The sequence below is a fragment of the Pristiophorus japonicus genome, chromosome 10 (assembly GCF_044704955.1).
Source record: "Pristiophorus japonicus isolate sPriJap1 chromosome 10, sPriJap1.hap1, whole genome shotgun sequence".
Classification (NCBI taxonomy): domain Eukaryota; kingdom Metazoa; phylum Chordata; class Chondrichthyes; family Pristiophoridae; genus Pristiophorus; species Pristiophorus japonicus.
Window position 1 is genome coordinate 88,622,380 of NC_091986.1, and position 20,239 is coordinate 88,642,618.

The 20,239-nt window shown below is 46.4% G+C and overlaps 1 long non-coding RNA gene across 1 annotated transcript in view; it reads right to left on the reverse strand.

Annotated features, from left to right (window-relative positions):
• Nucleotides 1–19,419, reverse strand: part of LOC139274758 (uncharacterized) — an 80,800-nt gene extending 61,381 nt beyond the window's left edge. The window contains exon 1 of the long non-coding RNA XR_011595594.1: nt 19,384–19,419. This is a non-coding gene — a long non-coding RNA (uncharacterized lncRNA). The remainder of the gene's footprint in view (nt 1–19,383) is intronic.
• Nucleotides 19,420–20,239: the final 820 nt, after the last annotated feature.

Below are 20,239 nucleotides of genomic sequence, written 5' to 3' on the forward strand. Positions count from 1 at the left end.
ATCAGTGAGTTTGCTGACTTACAAGTGTGTAGTAAACATAAATTTCCATAAACAGACAGAAATGATCTTGTACAATGGTAAAACATTCATCATTTATGTAGTTTCCAAGTGTTTGTAGAAAACATTTCTTATGCCTCAAAAACATGAAAGAATATACATTTTTAACGGAATACATACAAGCAAAATAAAGAGACAATTGACAAAAACAATTTATTCTAGAAAAACAATCTTTTATTTTCTAGCCATCAACAAATAAATGACAATAACAGGTGTTGCTATTCATTGATGTTGCCTTTTTGATTTGTTCTCAGGATGTGTGTGACACTGGCAAGGTCCCATTTATTGCCCATCCTAGTTGCCGACAAGGTTGTTCTGATTCTTCATGAGTCACTACAGTCCTTGTCATGATCACATTCTAATGATGATATTAAAAAGGGAATTCTAGGATATTGACCCAATGATGATGAAAGAATGGTGATTTATGTCTAAGTCAAGAGGGTAAGTGACAAGTGGCACAGGGGTTTTGGAGTATAGTGTTTCCATGATATCTCTGCTCTTGTTCTTCTCAATAATAAATGTCAAAGGGCTACGAGATGCTATTGATGTAAGCTATTGAATTTGCTGCAGTTCATCTTGTAGATAGTATATCCTTCAGCCATAGTGCACTGCTTGTGGAGGTGGTGGTCATTAAGTCCAGTGGCAGTAGCATCGATCAACTGGACTGCTTCATCCTGGATGACGTTTATCCTCTTGAGTGCTGTAGTTGCACCTATCAAGCAAAGTGGTGAGTATTCCATCACACTCCTGACTTGAACATTGTGCAGATGTTTTTTAGGGATCAGGAGGTGAGCCACTCATTACAGAGAACACAATCTTTTCCCTATTAACAAAGTCATGGTGTTCATATGGCTGGAAGTTTCTGGTAAATGGTGACTCCTAAGGTGTTGTTTGGGGAAACTCAAGAATGGTGATGCCTTTGGAAGTCAAGTGAGGTAATTTATGCTTTCTCTTGATGGAGACATCATCACCTGACATGTATTTGGCACAAAAGTTTCTTGTCATTTGTCGGCCCAAGTTTGGATGTTACCTGAGTCCTACTGTAGGCCTGCTTTATCATCAGCTGAGTTGTGAATGGAGATGTCAAATTGTGACCTTATGATGAAGGGAAGACCATTGATTAGGTAGCTCAAGGTGGTTGGGTTAGACATGCTGTTCAAGCAACTGCTACAGTGATGTCCTGGGGTTGGGATGATTGGCCTCAGATAACAATGACTATATTACACTGTGTTAGGTATGATTCCAACCATTGGAGAGTTTTTTTCTTTGATCTTCTTGATCTCAATTTTACTTGCATTCCTTGGAGCCATACTTGGGCAATTACTGTTTTGATGTCAAGCATAGTTACTCTCACCTATCTGATAGGAAAGCTCATCAGCAAGGTTGTATAAAAGAATCCATTATATAAGAACATAAGAATTAGGAACAGGAGTAGGCCATCTCGCCCCTCGCGCCTGCTCCGCCATTCAACAAGATCATGGCTGATCTGGCTGTGGACTCAGCTCCACTTACCCGCCCGCTCCCCGTAACCCTTAATTCCCTTGTTAAAGCTTCCATTTTGTAACAAATAGACAGCTTTTCCAGAATCTGCTCGCAATAGCATCTTGGAATATGCCCCAAACCAGCCTAGACACTCAAGGCCCTCAATGTCTGATACAGCTAGAGTGAGCTAGAGTCATACAAATGTTCTTTGTGTAGCTTCAACGTCTTTGTTGATGAACTTATCTGTGCTACTATCTTAAGACCACCATAAGCATAGGTGAGTAAGCCATGAATGTTTCACCCACTGATACTATATAAGTCAACACATCTTTGGAATGCTGAGCTGATGTAAGTTAATCGAAATAAAAAGGTCACAGAATTTAGGACATGATGGAATAGCCTAAAAGTGTCACAGGAAGTTAGGGACGACCCAGGGACTAATCACTCTGTGATTGAGCTCAGCAACTGAAATGTGAGGTCTCCTGCTGCTTTCGCATGATGTCTGTAGGTATAATTTCCTCTAATATATCTGTAAACGAAAGACTCTGCATCTAAAACTCTCAGTCCTGGCACAAAGATAAGATTTCCAGGCTCGTCCCTCACAGCATAGCAAACACCATCCTCTGGTATTCATGTCTGGGTCAAGGCTATGTCTGGAGCTGAGTGGTTGTGACAGAACCTAAACTGATGCTTGGTGAGCAGGTTATTGGTGAGTATGTGCTAACTGGTGGCATTGTTGCTGATTCCTTTCATCCCTTTGCTGATGATTGGGAAATGATCGGGTGGTAAATGGCCAGGTGAGATTTTTCCTGTTTTTTTGTAAATAGGACATAACTGGGCAATTTTCCACATTGTTGGGTAGATATCAGTGTCACAGCTGCACTACAACAGCTTAGATAAGGGGAGTTATGGTGCGCTGATTTCAGCAGTCATTAAGATGTTATTCAATTCATAATCTTTGCCAGGTATGCTTAGCCACTTCTTAATGTCATATGGAGTGAACTAAAACAATTTTTATTTATTCTTCGGATGTGAGTGTCCCTGGCAAGGCCAACATTAATTGGCCACCCCTAGTTGCCCTTGAGAAGGTGCTTCCACAATGCTGCTGGGTAGCAAGTTTTAGGATTTTGAACCAGCAACAATAAAGGAACAGTGATATATGTCCAAGTCGGAATGGTGTGTGACTTAGAGGGGAACTAAGAGATGATGGTGTTCCTGTGCACCTACTGCCCTTGTTGTTCAAGGTGGTGAAGGTCGTGAGTTTGGAGGAGGTGCCAAAGAAGCCTTGGTGAGTAGCTGGAATGCATCCTGTAGACAGTACACACTGTAGCCACAGTACACCGATGATGGAGGGAATAGAAGTTTAAGCCAACGGATTGGATGCCGATCAAGTGGACTACTTTGTCCCAGATAGTGTTGAGCTGCTTGAGTGTTTTTGGAGCTGCAGACATTCTGGTAACTGGAGAGCATTCCATAACACTCCTGACTTGTACCTTTTTGGTGCTAGACAGGGTTGATGTCAAGAACAGTCACACTGATACCTCATCCCTGGAATTCAGCTCTTGTGTCCATCTTTAGAACAAGGCTGTAATGAGGTCTGGAGTTGAATGGTTTGGCGTAACCCAAATTGTGCATTGATGAGCAGATTATTGATGAGCAAGTGCCATGATAGTTCCGTTTATTACTTCTACTAATACTTTGCTGATGATTGGAAGTTGGCTGATATGGTGTGAATTGGAATTATCCTGCTTTTTGTGGACAGGACATACCTGGACAATTTTTCACATTGTCGGTTAAATGCCAGTGCTGTAGCTGCACTGTGGCAGCTTGGCTCGGAGTGCGGCTCGTTCTAATGTGAAACAAAACAGCTTAACGCTGCATATCTAACCCCATCTTACAAAGCGTTTTCTTGGTCTGCCTTCAAGGTGCACTTTGGGGCATGTGTGAAAGACGCAAATATTCAGTTCAGAGCGCTATTACTTGGGTTATATAGTAAAATATTATATAGTAAAATATTAAGTGGTGTGTGTACATATACCCCTATATGTAAAATGCTCAGACTGCTCAGGAGTGACTAGCACTGCTGTACCAAAGAGAATATCTTAGACAAGACTTGCAAAACTCACAATTGTACAGAGGAAATTGCTGCATAATCTTTTGCTATGAACATTCAAACAAACTTTGTGGATTTAATGCAATATTTTTCTGTGCCTGTAAAGGTTTCAATTGGAAGTTACATTTATTTTAACTAAATATCAGAAAGTTAAAGATAAATAATAGGCAGTTAAATCGAAGATACTTGCCTCTTAACTGTCTTGATTAATACAGATATATAGATAATAACATATTTGGCAAGGGGTATGTGGAAGGGCACGAAGTTACTCACTAAACACGCCATGCCACAAAAAGTTAGGACTTGTCCATTCAAGTGTACGACTGTGGTAATGCAACTGCTGATATAAATACAATAAAAGCATCATATAACAAGGTCACCTGACAAGTTCATGATGTATTGGAGCCATCTTGTAAAGTGTGTTTGTTAGTGATGTCGTAAGAATGTATCACATTGGCGACAAAGATAGGATAATCGGATTCCTTTGCTGAAATTTTTGTTGGTGGATCATCCAACCAAACAACAGAGAAACTTTGAGAGGTTCTTTGATTTGCAACACAGCTAAAAATCCAAGGTAAATTTCAAGCATACTTGGCTGAACTGAAGAGTCCAGATGGCCATGCCAATGGGAGTAATAGGGCACTTGGGTGCATACCATCTCAATCGAGAGACTTTTGGAACATATGTGGAGTGGCTCGACATGTTTTTCACCACAACTAGTATCGTCAAAGTCCTCGATAATGAAAACCATAACAGGGTGGTGTTAGAAAGAAATCAAACTATTTTCCTGACTGAAGCAGTACCGGAGGTGTATGAAACACGGAAAACTTTGCTTGTTCCTGTGAAGCTAAAGGACACGCCACTGACGGAGATTCTAATCCAGTTAGAACAGCACTACAGTCCAGAGCCCCTGAAAATTGCTGAAAGTTATCGTTTTGGAATACGAGATAAATTGACTGACGAGAGTATTAGTGAGTACATTGTAGCTTTAAAAAAGCTATCTATTCACTGTCATTTTGGAAACTTTCAAGACCGAGTATTGTGTGACCGCTTTGATTGTGGGATGAAAAATGAAGCAATGAGATGACATCCCCGAACTTGACTTTTGATTTAGCTTGTCAGTCAGCTATATCGATAGATATGGCCGACCAATACTCCTGAGAATTTCGCACCATTTCCAGTCATCAGACAACCGAGTGAATTACCTGCAGGTTTAAAGTAAAAGGCAGTTGGGCCCCAAGGCCTCAGCAACTGGCCACATTGAAGTCGTGCTATCAGTGGCTGGGACAACACATCGTTCAAAGCTGTCCATATGTCAAGGCAGAGTGTTTCTTCTGCAAGTAAATTGGGCACCTTGTGAAGGCATGCCGACTGAAAAGTAAACCAGCTTTCAATGTTAAAGGTAGAAATTGGCAGACACGACATAAAATTGAAGAGAAGCAACAGGATGAAGAGGTTCTAGAGATGCACGTTATCAGGAAGACGAGGGTATCTAACAGTGATTCATGATGTATCGTCATCCAAGTAGACGTTGCAGGAACCAGGATACCCAAGGAAATTGACACTGGTGCATTCTTGAGCATAGTACCGGAATCACTATATCGCGACAGGTTGAGTGCTTTTCTGATGAAGAAATTGAAGATAGAACTGCGAGGCTACTCAGGAGAGCAAATTCCCGTGGTAGGATGTATCACCCTACCGGTGAAATAAAAGGATCAGTTTCAGAGCATGCCTCTCTTAGTAGTGGCAGGAGACTGGGCCTCCTGCGGTATCTGGACGATCTCCGGTAACCCCGACGACCTCCGGCGACCTCCAATGACCTTCGGCGAGCCCCACGAGTTAGGGCCATTCGGGCCTACCTCAGGTTTTCCATCACATCACCCATCGGCGACAGTGACTGGGCCTCCTGCTGTATCTGGACGACCTACGGCAACCCCCGACGACGTCCGACAATCTCCGGAGGCGGCGTCCTCGACCTGGACCTGACTATCGGATCTCCACCTCCCCCCCCAGTGGTGATCGGCACACCTCCAGCAACGGAAGATGGGACTCTCCTCCACGATGGAGTCTGGGCCTCCTTGACGATGGCTGTACCTCCCATGGCAACAGATGACCTCCTCTTCAACGATGACCGGGTTCCCTTCTCCTACGTCGGCACCTGGCCTCCCCTCCTCCTTCAGCGACGACTGGAGCTCTCCTTCGCCACTGGTGACCTGGCCTCTTCTCCTTCTTCAACACGTAGTGAGTACCATGGCTGTGATCCCCCTGCCCTCCCACCCTGAACCCCGGTGGGCCACTGACCCTCCCAATGCCTGTCCCTAACCAGGCTTCAGACCACCTATCAGCAAGGGCACTACCCAGCGCCGAGCCTGCGGCCAACATCTCGCTGTAGGCAACTAGGCCCATATAGCAGTGCCTGGTCTCCAGTCACCTTGGACCCCCTTGCCACTGGATCAAGACATTGCTCAGCTAAGCCCATGTGGTAGCCAGTGTGCAATGACCACCCCACGTTAAAAGAACTCATGCACAGGCATTTTCCACTCCGTTAACATAAAGTTTGGGACCTGGAATGTCAGGACCCTCATGGACAACTCCAACAGCGACAGGCCAGAACCGTCACTGTCATAGTTGCCCGGGAACTTAGACGCTTTGCTATCGACATCGTTGCCCTAAGCGAAACCTGGCGGGCAGGGGAAGGCCAGCACAAGGAACAAGGTGGAGGTTACACCTTCTTCTGGAAAGGGAAACTAGAGGAAGAACGCGTCATCCACAGAGTCACCTTCGCCATTAAAAACAAGCTGGTTGACCGCCAAAGACTCCCCCTGCGGGGCTAACGAACGTCTCATGACTCTGTGACTCACCCTATCCCGGAACCAGTGTGCCACTGTCATCAGTGCGTACGCCCCAACACTCAATGCAACTGATGAGACCGAAGAGGGTTTTTACTCCAACCTTGAAAAATCCCTGTCCTGCGTCCCTGCGGATGACAACTGATCCTCCTCGGTGACTTCAACGCCAGGGTTGGCAAGGACACAGACCTCTGGGGAGGAGTAATTGGCAGAGAGGGGGTACGGAAAGCCAACTCCAGCGGTACCCTACTCCTGACAAAATGTCTTGAACATGAACTCATCATCACCAACACCTTGTTCCGCCAGAGGGACAAATACAAGGAATTGTGGCAACACCCTCGCTCCAAACACTGGCACCTGCTCGACTATGTCATTGTTCGAGCCAGGGATCGCAAAGATGTGCGCATCACCTGCTCCATGACAGGAGTCGACGACTGCTGGACGGAACACCGCCTAATCTGATCCATCATTGACATCAACATAGCTCCAAAGCGGAGGGGGCAGCAGAAGCAGTGCCGCAAAAAAATCAATGCCGGGGCACTTAAGGACCCAGCTAAGAGAGTCCTATACAGCCAGCGTCTCACAGCTAACCTGGCATGCCTTGATGATCCCGAGACGCAGAATGCCCACAGCGCTTGGTCTGCCCTCCAGGTCTCCATAACCAGTGCCTGCAAAGAGACGCTCGGCCACTCAACCAGGAAACACCAGGACTGGTTTGATGAGAATGATCAGGAGATCCAAGAGCTAATAGATCGCAACGCAGGGCATTTCTGAGCCTTAAACAACAACCCAAAGCGGGAGCAGCAAAGCAGCATTACATACAGCTCAAGGCTGAGGTCCAACAAAAAACTCAGGACCTAAAGAACAGGTGGTGGATGGAGAAAGCACAAGAGATACAGCAGCTGGCCGATAGCGATGATGTGCGAGGATTCTTCATTGCAGTCAAGGCCACCTACGGGCCAATCTCTGAAGGCCCCACCCCACTGCTGGCCAAGAACGGGGAAACATTCATCAAGGACACCGAGGCAGTCAGGGCCCACTGAAAGGAGCACTTCGAAGATCTCCTCAATAGAGACTCTGCCTTTGACTCAAGTGTTCTCGACTCCATCCTGCATCATGCTATCTGCCACCACTTCAGTAAGACCCCAACAAGGCTACAGGTGCGGATGGAATCCCTGCTGAGGCATTGAAGTATGGCAATGCTGGCGCGAATACATGACCTCATCTCTCTCATCTGGAGGGAGGAGAGCATGCCGGGGGATCTCAGAGATGCAGTAATCATGACCATCTTTAAAAAAGGAGACAAGTCCGACTGCGGCAACTACAGAGGCATCTCCCTGCTATCAGCCACTGGGAAAGTCGTCGCTAGAGTCCTCCTCAACCGTCTTCTTCCCGTGGCAGAGGAACTCCTCCTGGAGTCACAGTACAGGTTTCGTCCCCTATGGGGCACAATGGACATGATTTTTGCAGAGTGAAGGCTACAGGAAAAATGCAGGGAACAGCACCAGCCCTTATACATGGCCTTCTTCGACCTTACAAAGGCTTTTGACACTGTCAACCGCGAGGGTCTATGGAGCGTCCTCCTCCGTTTCGGATGCCCCCAAAAGTTCGTCACCATCCTCCACCTGCTCCACGACGACATGCAGGCCGTGATCTTTACCAATGGATCTATTACAGACCCAATCCACATCCGGACCGGGGTCAAACAGGGTTGCGTCATCGCCCCAACATTCTTCTCAATCTTTCTCGCTGTCATGCTCCACCTCACAGTCAACAAGCTCCCCGCTGGTGTGGAACTAAACTACAGAACCAATGCGAACCTGTTCAACCTGTGTAATCTCCAGGCCAGGGCCAAGACCACCCCAACCTCTGGCGTCGAGTTGCAGTACCCGGACGATGTCTGCGTTTGCGCACATACAGAGGCTGAACTCCAGGACGTAGTCGACGTACTTACTGAGGCATATGAAAGCATGGGCCTTACGCTAAACATCCGTAAGACAAAGGTCCTCCGCCAGCCTGTTCTCGCCGCGTAGCATTGCCGCCCGGTCATCAAGATCCACAGCGCGGCCCTGGACACCGTGGACCACTTCTCATTTCTCGAGATTCTCCTATCAACAAGAGCAGGCATCAACGACGAGATCCAACACCGCCTCCAGTGCGCCAGTGCAGCCTTCAGCCACCTGAGGAAAAGAATGTTTGAGTATCAGGCTCTCAAAACTGCCACCAAGCTCATGGTCTAATACCCGCCCTCCCGCCCTCCTGTATGGCTCAGAGACATGGACCATGTACAGTAGACACCTCAAGTCACTGGAGAAATATCACCAATGATGTCTCCGCAAGATCCTGCAAATCCCCTGGGAGGACAGGCGCACCAACATCAGCGTTCTCGTCCAGGCTAACATCCCCAGAGTTGAAGCACTGACCACACTTGATCAACTCCGCTGGGCAGGCCACATAGTTCGCATGCCAGACACAAGACTCCCAAAGCACTTGCTCTATGCGGAGCTCCTTCACGGCAAACGAGCCAAAGGTGAGCAGCGGAAACATTACAAGGGCACCCTCAAAGCCTCCCTGATAAAGTGCAACATCACCACTGACACTTGGGAGTCCCTGGCCAAAGACCGCCCTAAGTGGAGAAAGTGCATCCGGGAGGGCGCTGAGCACCCCGAGTCTCAACGTCGAGAGCATGCAGAAATCAAGCGCAGGCAGCAGAAAGAACGTGTGGCAAATCAGTCCCACCCACCCCTTCCCTCAACGGCTATATGTCTCACCTGTGGCAGGGTCTGTGGCTCTCATATTGGACTGTTCAGCCACCAAAGAACTCACTTCAGGAGTGGAAGCAAGTCTTCCTCGATCCCGAGAGACTGCCTATAATGATGAAGAGGTAAAAATTGGTTGGGATCACTGAAACTGGATTGGAATTAGATTTTTCGTGTTGAAATGAGATTTGCATCGAAGGATGATGTCATCAAGCAATATCCGAAAGTGTTCTGCAAAACAAGCAGTCCGATCCAAGACTTCAAGGTGAGTGTCAGGGTACAGAAGGACGCTAGGCCAGTTTACTGGAAGCCATGTCCTGTACCATACGCACTCAAGGAGAAAGTTGAGCAAGAACTCAAAAGACTAGAAACTGAGAACATTATCTCTAAGGTAGATCTCAGTAATGTTGATCACAGTAATGCTGATGCTATGTCCAGCTTGCTATCATCATCACAAGTTACACCCAATATGGAGGAAGTGTTCTATTTTCATACATTGATGAACTGCCAGTCACAGCTGAAGAGATTGGTTGAGTAACCAAACGTGACCCATTTATGGCAAAGGTATATGTTTACACAGCAAATGGATGGCCAATCCAGCTATCAAGAAAGATATTCATCCATACTTCATTCGTAGGAATGAATTATCAGTGGGTAAAGATTTTATCATGTGGGGTGCAAGAGTAGTTATTCCAAATAAGTTTGGGTCCAAATTATAAGGAGATCTTCATGACCAGCACCTGGGGATGTGTTTGACCAAGAGTTTTGCATGCTGTTAATTATGGTGTCTAGGTTTAGATAAAGATATCATGTACATCGTCAGTCAGTGTACAACATGTCAATCGGTAAGCAAGGAACCACCATCAGTACCATTACAGCCATGGAAATGGCCTCCCAGTATGTGGAAAAGGTTATATGTAGATTTTGCTGAACGAGAAGGACAATTGTTCATTGTGATTGATAGCCATTCAAAGTGGGTAGAGGTGTTGCCGATGCGGAAAAGAACAACAAGTAAAACACTTGACAATTTGAGAAGATTGTTTTCTTCATATGGCCTCCTCGAAGAAATTGTGTCTAATAATGGGCCGTAATTTTGTTCAGAAGAATTTGCACAGTTCATGAGCAGAAACTGTGTAAAACATACCAGTGTTCCAGCATGACACCCTGCTTCAAATGGTGCAGCAGAGCGCACAGATAAATTGTAAAACGTAACCTCATCAAGAAAATGTTGGATCCAAATCCAAGGAAACAGCAGTTGTCGTTAGACCACAAATTGGAAAATGTTCCAATTACTTATCGGAATTCTCCTGAAACAACTCCTGGTCGATCACCAGCAGAGTCGTTTCTCAAATGACAGCCACGAACCAGGTTCTTGTTATTAAAGCCAAACTTCAGTAGTCGAAGAGAAACATTTAAGACAGAAAGAGAGTCATGATAGAGGTCGCGTAAGGGAGAGAAGTGTGAAATTGAATCAAAAGGTGAGAGTGAAGGATCATCACCATAAATGGTTAAAGTGGTTTCCAGGAAGAGTAGTGAAGATATGTGGTCCTCGCACATATTTGGTCAAGATGTTTGATCATGGAAAGGTTAGGTTTGTTTACATTGATTATATTTTACCTACAGATGTGGAAGGAGTTGAAAGTTGGAATGTTTTGATTATTTCTGATGAGTCAGATAGTCTTGATACAAGTAGAGTATCATGAAAAAATCCTACATCAGATGGACTGGAAACAAGTCCAAGAGAAAGTCAGAATTTAAGTCTGAGTCCGAGTCAGGCAGACAAACAGTCTGAAGTTGTAAAGTGTTCAAATGTAGATCAAGGGCATCCCTTGGAGAAAAATCCTCCTCAGGATCAGCGTTGAATGAGTCTAAGTTCAACACCAAGTTTGAAAAGTTCTGTTCGAGAGCGAAGGTATCCTCTGCAAGACAGAAAACCAATGGTTAAGTTTGAATTGTAAATATGGCAAAATAAGTTCATATCTTTTGTTGTGTATAACCATGCAAGTTATGTATAATGATTACTTCTTCATTACGGAGGGAGAAGTGTGACATAGAGTTCCACCTGGTGGACTACTGCTCCACCTAGTGGATCACTGTGGTAATGCAACTGCTGATGCAAATACAATAAAAGCATCATGTGACAAGGTCACCTGACAAGTTCATGATATATTGGAGTGATCTTTTAAAGTGTGTTGTTTGTGATGTTGTAAGATTTTTTCACAAGCACGTGCCATCGTTGACATGGCAGCAGCCATGATATCACAGGCCGATGCCACGCAAGGTCTTCGTGATGTCATGCAGATATTGGTTGCTGACATGCACTCTCAGACTGCGGCGGTTGAAGCTCAGACTGCAGCGGTTCAAGCGCTCCCAGCATTTCTTCAGTTGCAGAGTGATGCCATGCAAGCTTTGTCTGCTGCTATCCTCTCTGTCTTCCCCACAGTCGGATGGGGAACAGATGGTGCCGCAGCAGGTCACCAATCTGTAGGGGCACATATTGCTTCTAATGTTCGGGCGCCGCACCGGAGGACTGGCAGTGTGCCGCTGGAAATGGAAGGTGCTGTTCTTCCTCACGAAGACAGTATTCTGGCTCCCGCCACTGCCAGTCCACTGTTGCATCCAACACGGCCTGCACCTCAGCTATCCCACACTGCTGCTGCCCATCCTGAGGTGATGCAGTCAGCCGTCGGGCCCTCCATGCTCACAGCTGATCGAGGGCGTTCTCCAAGGCCATATGACTTGCATTCTTCAGAGGCACAGCAGCCCTCAAGCAGCCTTGCTGGAACCACTGAGGAACCATTGAGGAGGAGCAGTAGGTGAGGGCGGGGGGGTGCGGGGGGTGGGGTTGAGGCAGAGGAATGTCAAATGTGTACGAAAAACAAACTAATTGAAGGTGGCCCCAGGGGCCAATGGTGCATAAGTCTTTCATATGTTGTTTAATTTGAAGGGGAGTGTGTTCCATTTTGTTTATTTTCAGGGGATGGGGTTGTGAGGAAAATGGCCATGGCCTGATGCTTGTTTGTTGTATGATTTGAAGGGGTGGGTGCTCGATTTTGTATGTTTTCAGACTGTGAAGTTTGTGCGGTTGTTTGAGGGATATGTTTGGAATAAAATGTTACATTGAACATTTCCTTCAGCCTCTGGTGTATGACTGTTGACGTAACGGAGAGGTGGCATTATCGTGCCTCAATGCGCGCTCATTAATAGCTGCATTCCTCAGGACACTGCATTTAAGCAAAGCGTTCCATTATGAATCGCCACCGAATAGGCCTGATGCCGCCAACATTGGCAAAGCCTGGGCCCTCATGATGGCCAAGTTGTGCAGCATGCAGCGCACCACAATGAATACTGAGACCTGTTGAGAGGAATATTGAAGGCTGCCTCCAGAGCGGTCGAGGCGTTGGAATCACTGCTTCAGCACCCCCGTAGTCTGCTCTGTGATGTTGCGGGTGGTGGCATGGCTGTCATTGTAGCGTTCCTCCGACTCTGTGATGGGTTGCAGAGGTGGGGTCATTAGCCAGGTGGCCAGGCCGTTTCCCTTGTCCCTGATCAGGCAGCCTCGGCCTTGCTGAGGTGGCTGAAATAGTCGAAGAACAGTGCTCTCCTGCAGAATAAAGTCGTCATGTGCGCTTCCAGGATAGCGAGCATTGACTGCTCTGCGAGTGGCCGCAAACCATATGAACATTTAGGGAGTGATATCCCTTTCTGTTTCTGAATACGTTGGCATTCTGGAATGGTGCACGTGCATGCAGTCAATTCTTCCTTGCACCCTCGGGAAGCCTGCTATCCTGGCAAACCCACATGCGCACTCATCCTGTTTCTCCCTGGTCATCGGGAACATAATGAAGTCCATTCGACGGCTGTAGAGAGTCTGTGTGACGTTGTGGATGCAGCGATGTGTTGCGAATTGTGAGATGCAGCATATATCTCCTGATGCAGCCTGGAAGGAGCCGGAGGCATAGAAGGTGAGTGCCACTGTGACCTTCACTGCGATGGGCAGCGCAGTCCTGGTGCTGATGTGAGGCTGCAGGTCTTCCTGCAGGAGATGGCATATCTCTATAATGACCTCCTTTCAGAAGCGCAGCCTTCTGACACACTGCTCCTTGGACAGGCCCAGGTATGAGCGTTGCTGTCGGTAAAGCCGTGGGGGGTAAGGCCTCCTGCTTTGACGTCTAGGGGCTCTCCTCCTTCTGATGCCGATATGGCCAACAGCCCTTCTCTCTTCACGCCGCCTTGCTAGAGCATGTACAATGCAACGATGGCGAATAAGTAATGCTCCCATTTAAGTTTCAGAAATAGGTTTCTCTCAAGCTCAACTGGTATGTCAGTCTGCTGCTGCAAACTAGGAGGCTCACCACAGTGCTGTGCGTAAACGTTGCACTGACTATGACCTCCGAGGGAACTGCTTGCTCATCCCTTTAAGTAGTCACCAGTTAACGACTCTGCAAGACTGTACCGACTGTTTTTCCAGATGTTGTTCTTGGTGACTGCCTTAAATGAGGCGGCTGTATCTAATTTTCTGACCTGGGTGCAAGCATGGGCATTGCACCAGGAATACGTCATGATCGGAGTGATCATCAGCAGCCAGGCACTGCAGGTCTGTGTCCCCAGTGAGCCTCTAATGAATTTTCGGTCAGGGTGCTAATTGCTGCGGTCCCAGTTGGTAACCTCTTGTACTCTAATTAATGCCCCCTCTGGCTGCTAACTGAGGCGTTAGGCAACTGAAAATCCAAACCCAAGTGTGGGACTTGAACCGAAGACGTTCTGACTCAAAATTGAGAGTGTTCCCACTGATACTGAAATAGGCCAATGTCACAACCTCTGTCCACATTTTGTCCCTTGCTTTTTTTCATAAAAACTCACCCCCTTTTTTAAAATTTTGTTTCTCTGTTTCCCATGGCTGCTGGTCATTATTCCACCATTCACACCCTATCTAGACTCATCTTTTGTTTCCTAGCTTGTGCTGTTACCATCTCAATTCGACCCATCATCCCGTTTGTCTCTCAAATCTCTTATGCCTTCCACCCTATCACAGACCTTCCCTTTTGTTCTTTCCACCTACCCCCCGCCCCCGCCCTCCCCGCGCTTTTCAGGGCCCCTGCACTTCCTTAAGAATCTGTTACATTTCAAACTATTGCCAGTTCTGACGAAGGGTCATCGACCTGAAACGTTAACTCTCCACAGATGCTGCCTGACCAGATGAGATTGCCAGCATTTTCTGTTTTTATTTTGTCACAAGTTAGGTGTTCCTTTTATTATTTGGATATTTGCCAACTGTAATGAGCATAATTTTGACCCTGCTCGTTGCTGGAAACACAAAAGATTTTCTGAAATTGAACTCATGGTAGTGAATCAGAACAGGAACAACTTACATTTATATGAGCATCTTAAAATATAGTAACATTTCCCAAGGTGATTAATAGAGTGCAATCAGGCTAAAAATGACATCGAGACAAAAAGAAGATATTTGATATTAGGACAGGTGATTAAAAGCTTGATGAAAGAGGTAGATATGGAGGGAGAGGTTGAAGGAGGGAATTCCAGAGCTTTGGACGTGGATAGCTGAAGGCACAGACACCAATGGTGGAGCGAGGGAAATGGGGCATGCAAAAGTGGCAAGAGTTGTAGGACAGGAGGAGGTGACAGAGATAGGGAGGAGTAAGGCCATGGAGGGATTTGAACATAAGGACACAAAATTTAAAATCAAGGAATGGATGAATTGGGAGCACTCCCTCAGTGTTGCACTGAAATGTTAGCCTTGATTATGTGTTCAAGGTTCTGGAGTGGGACTTGATCCCACGATGTTTTGATTCAAAAGCAAGAGTGCGACCAATGAGCCAAGGCTGACACCATGTGTCAGGAAGTTGCCATGTTGCCTTCATCCTCTGGCATTCAGCCCTCCCTAACATCTTCAAGGAAGAAAACCATAATAATTGCTGGCTCATGGGCGACAAATCTTTCCCTCCGGTGCTGTCATGCCTTATTATCCCGCTCTAACTATCCTGAACAGAAGCAGAATAGTAGTACAACAAGGCACGTGTAGCTGCCAGACTGGTGATTGAGAGCACCATTGGAGTGTTAAAAGTATACTTTTGCTGCCTAGAAAGTTCGCATTGGTTTCTGCAGTATGGGCCAGATAAAATCTCCAGAATTATCATGGCCTATTGTGCTCTTCCAAACTTTTCCATCGTTGCAATTTGATATAGGTGGTGGCTCTGGAAGATCCTGAACTTCAGGGAACAGAACATCAGGATGACATTCATTCAGAGGAGTCCTCGTTGACAGCTGCAAAGGGCAAATACCCTCAGAAGGCTTCTCTGTTATTCAGTCTACCTGAACACCACATCCTTATTTCCTTCTCCTTCACTGGTAAATAAAGAGATATTACTTCAAACCAATGCCCATCCTACTACAGTACAGCACATCAATCTTTTTTGCCCTGACAATACTTTGCCAATAATCATCCCCTGAGTGAACAAATCAGCACCAACTAAGTCAGAGTCATAGAGGCACAGAAGGAGGCCATTCGGCCCATCGAGTCCATGCCGGCTCTCTGTAGAGCAATCTAGTCAGTCCCATTCCCCCGCACTATCCCCGTAGCCCTGCAAGTTTATTTCCCTCAAGGGCCTATCCAATTTCCTTTTGAAATCATTGATCGTCTCCGCTTCCATCACTCTGTTGGCAGCGAATTCCAGGTCATTACCATTCACTGTGTAAAATGTTCTTCCTCACATCCCCCCTGTATCTCTTGCCCAAAACCTTAAATCTGTGTCCCCTAGTCCTTGTACCATCAGTTAATAGGAAGAGCCTTTCTCTGTCTACCTTACCCAAACCGAACATAATCTTGTAAACATCTATCAAATCTTCTCTCAACCTCCTTTGCTCCAAGGAGAACAACCCCAATTTCTCCAACCTAACCTTGTAGCTAAAATCCCTCATCCCTGGAATAATTCTGGTAAATCTCCTTTGCACCCTCTCAAGGACTTTCATATCTTTCCAAATGTGTGGTGACCAGTCCATCCATTCAAGATGTTTTCATACATTCTTTTCAGTACTGAGTGCTTTTGAGTCTCATCAGCAATCTCAGTTTCATTCGCGGGAAAGTCTGTGTCAACTGCACCTAGCATGAAAATAGCACCTTCACCCAACACATGAGTCCTTATGTGGCAACTTGGACAAGGCATCTGCGATTGCGTTTTGCTTTGAAGTGTAATCATATTGTGAAAACAATATTGCCCAACATTGCATTCTTGATGCGGCCATTGCAAGGATAACAGATTTGTGCCCCAATATAGCTAGGAGCGGTTTGTGATAGGTTATCAGGGTAAACTTTCCGCCGATCTGTTGGAATTTCATGATTCCAAACACTATGCAAGTGCTTCCTTTTCAATTTACGCATAGTTACAATCAACATGATTGGTTTGTCTTGGCTATCATCCATTACATGGCTCATGACAGCTCTCACACTGTAGCTGGAAGCATCACAACTTCAGCTCCGCTCTGTGTTGTAATGCACAAGTCTAGCATCGATAGAGAGACTAGTTTTACAAGCGTTGTAAGCTTCCCGTTGTGCTTTCGTCCACTTCCACTGGACATCCTACTTGAGGAACTTGTGCAATGGAGCTACGATGGCCGCTAACTCAGGTAAGAAACGTACGCAGTACTGGACCATTCCAAGGAAAGATCTTAACTCGGACACGTTCTGTGGCTTTGGAGCATTGATGACAGCATCAACCTTTTCCTTCACTGGTTGCAAGCCCTTACATCAACTTTCAGACTAAGCTACACAACCTCAGGCTGCTCAAAAGTACATTTGCTCCAGTTCAATTTCACATTGTGGGCATTCAATCTTTGAAGCACAATACCTAACACTTCTAGATTTTCTTCCTCACTGCTTGTGGCGATCAGCACATCTTCTTGATTGCAATTTGCAACTCCTTGCAAAATCATTTTCATTGTAGCCTGGAGGATTTTGGGGGAGATTTGGGGCAGCTTGGTGTGTGGCTGCAGTCCCTTGTGTGTGTTGATAGTGAGATACTCTTGACTCTCTGTCAGCATTCAGCTGAGCGTAAGCATGTTACAGGTCAAGCTTGGACCCAGAGAGTGCTGCATACAAATCTTGGGTTGTAGATAACGGGTACTGCTACTTGGTTGATAGTAACTTTGTAGTCACTGCACAAGTGTACAGTTTAATCTACTTTTGTCACTTTTTACTAGCATTCCTTTCTCTGAGCTGTGCCAGCTCTTCCTCCACCTCACTTTTCAATGCATAGGGAACCAGCCTTGCCTTACAATCGACAGGCTCCGTGTTGGACTTGATACGGATATGCGCGGCATACCCAGTGATGATCTCATAACTGTTTGTGAACATGCTTTCGTACTTGTTGAGCATTGTGTTGAGTCGCTTCTTTGAAGCATCTACACTGAAGGTGTTTTTTCAGTCTAGTTTTAACTTTCTCAACCAGTATTTGACCATGAAAGTTGGCCTGTTGTTGCAGCTCGCTACAATAATCGGCAGCTTTACTGACTGGCCATTGTGTTGAACTGTACATTCCATTTGTCGATATGTCTCTAGGGTTTCTCCAGAGTAGATTTTTAACTCTACGGTACTCTTTGTAAATGGTATTTGATTAAATATGTGTCCTTGCACATGATAGAGCAGTCCGCCGTCATGTTGATACACATACCAATATATTTCTCGTTGATCAGAAGTTTTGTATGGAAGTCTTTCTCACAACTGCTAGCGTTGCTGCTGGTGGAATAGATACTGTAGATGCCTAGTTCTTCAACATCAGGTTCACTTCAATATTGTGAACTCCTTCTTTTTGTTGTTGCTGCTTTGAATTGCCATTCGAATGGTTCTTACTTCCTGCTCTGCAAGCTGTTGAAATATGGCCTTGCTTCTGGCAGTGAAAACACTTTGCATTTCTGTATTGACAGGACTGTGGTGAGTGATTTCCATTGCAGCAATAACAATTCACTGAACTGCTCTCATGGCATGCTTTTGGCTCAGTCTCACAGGTTTAGATTTGGCGGTGGCTTTGTGGCTGTCGACCTCAGCTGCACTAGTCACCGGAGTTGGACGGAGCTCCCGAGCATTCTTAGACACCATCTCCATAGATAGGGCAATTTTGCATGCTATGTCAAACGTTCGGTTCGGAGTGTCCAGTGTGGACTGTGTGCGCTCATCCACACACACTTATCTCGCAACGCACGATCCAGAAATGTGCCAGTTACAATGCAAAGACAGGTTCTTAGGGCTCAATTTTCCCCAGTATTTGCTCTGATTTTTTTGGAGTAGGTTGCTTTTTCTGGCCTAACTTAAAAATCCCCAGTTTCCCCAATCTATTTGCACCAGCATAACTAACTTAGTTATGTTTTTTTTAGCTAAGCTTTTTTTTCCTCAAAAGGGTGCGTTACCAGCTACCTTTGCCAATTCTGCCCATTTTGGCCAGCTAATAGTTACTCCATTTCTGTGGCCACTCGAGAAAACTCTTGCGGAGAGTTCAAGAAATCGGCACAGGTAAGGAAATCAGCGCAGGTGAGGAAATCGGCGCAGATAAGTGCAGCAGATGCCCGGACAGCAGCAACAGGAAAGTTAAGAGAGAGAGAGAGGGAGAGAGGGGGCGGGGGATGGAGAGAGGGTTGTGGGAAGCCTTTTGGGTGTAGTTAGGTGTGGAAACCGGGAGGGAGGAGACCACTCGGCCTGGGCTAGGGGTGAGGGAGTGGACCGGGAGGCCACTCGGCCTGGGCTAGGAGCGGGAAAACGCACCTGCAAGCCCTTCGGCTAGGGCTAGGGGTGGGAGAGCTGATCGGGAGATTGGAGGGGGGCGGGGAGGGAGCAAACTGGCTGGCATCGGGGGCCACAGATTGGCAGGAAGGCACTGGAGAGACTTGGGGTGTGGGGTGGTGGGGAGAGAGACAGCGAACTGGTCGGCATCGGGGGTCACAGAGCGGCGGGAAGGCACTGGAGAGGCTCGGGGGGTGGGGGAGAGAGACAGTGAACTGGTCAGCATCGGGGGTCACAGAGCGGCGGGAAGGCACTGGAAAGGGTCGGGGGGGTGGAGGGGGGAGACTGTGTGATATAACCCTTACTTGTTGACAGGCCTCGAAGGTTACTCACCATGTGAGGCTGAAGGAAGTCTTCCAGATTCGGAGCTCTACTGCGCATGCGCAGCCATTTCAGCGACGTCAAGAACGTCACTTTTTTCCCTCGCGCATGTACAGAAGGCCCGGCTCCTTTTTCCAGCGCAGACCGTAGGCTCCACCCTCCGAGGCGACTGGCCACGCTGCGCGGCTGCATATTAGAGGCTAAACATCGGGGAAACTACGAAGATTTTTTCCTGGCGCATCTATTCATGTAATTAAATGGCGCAACTCGGGCAAGTACGCCAGAAAACGGGCTCGGGGAAAATTGAGCTCATAAGAGCTACAAAGTACCCACTGATGGTTTCACTGTTTTTGGTTTCTGATACCAGACTTATAGCTCTCTGTTATTTCTAATGGTTTTAGGTCGAAATGGTCCTTGAGTTTCTCAACAATGTCTTCAAACGACGCATCCTTCGCTTTCCCTGGTGTGAATAGGTTTGTCAATGCTAAATAGACATTTGGCCCAATCTCCGTTAGAAAAATTGCTTTCTTCCGTTCACAAATTACTTTATTTTGAGCTTGAACATTCTCATTTGCACCTTCAGTCACAATAATGTTATTGCTCCATCGCTCCATGTAAGAACTGAATGATTTGCGAGCTTGGTCATACAATAGATGCGGCCATGATTGTCCCAATCCCGTCAAACAGTGACTCAGCACGCTACCTGTGTACTTGTGAGAATCAACGCCGCTGTTGCTGTGTATACATACACATGAAGGCGAAGCACAGACGATTCTGCATGAGCATTAATGGTAAAACATCGCAAAAACTCAGTTTAGGTGTCAAAAATTCACCTTAAACTTGTCCACTCAACGGTTGAACACTCTGT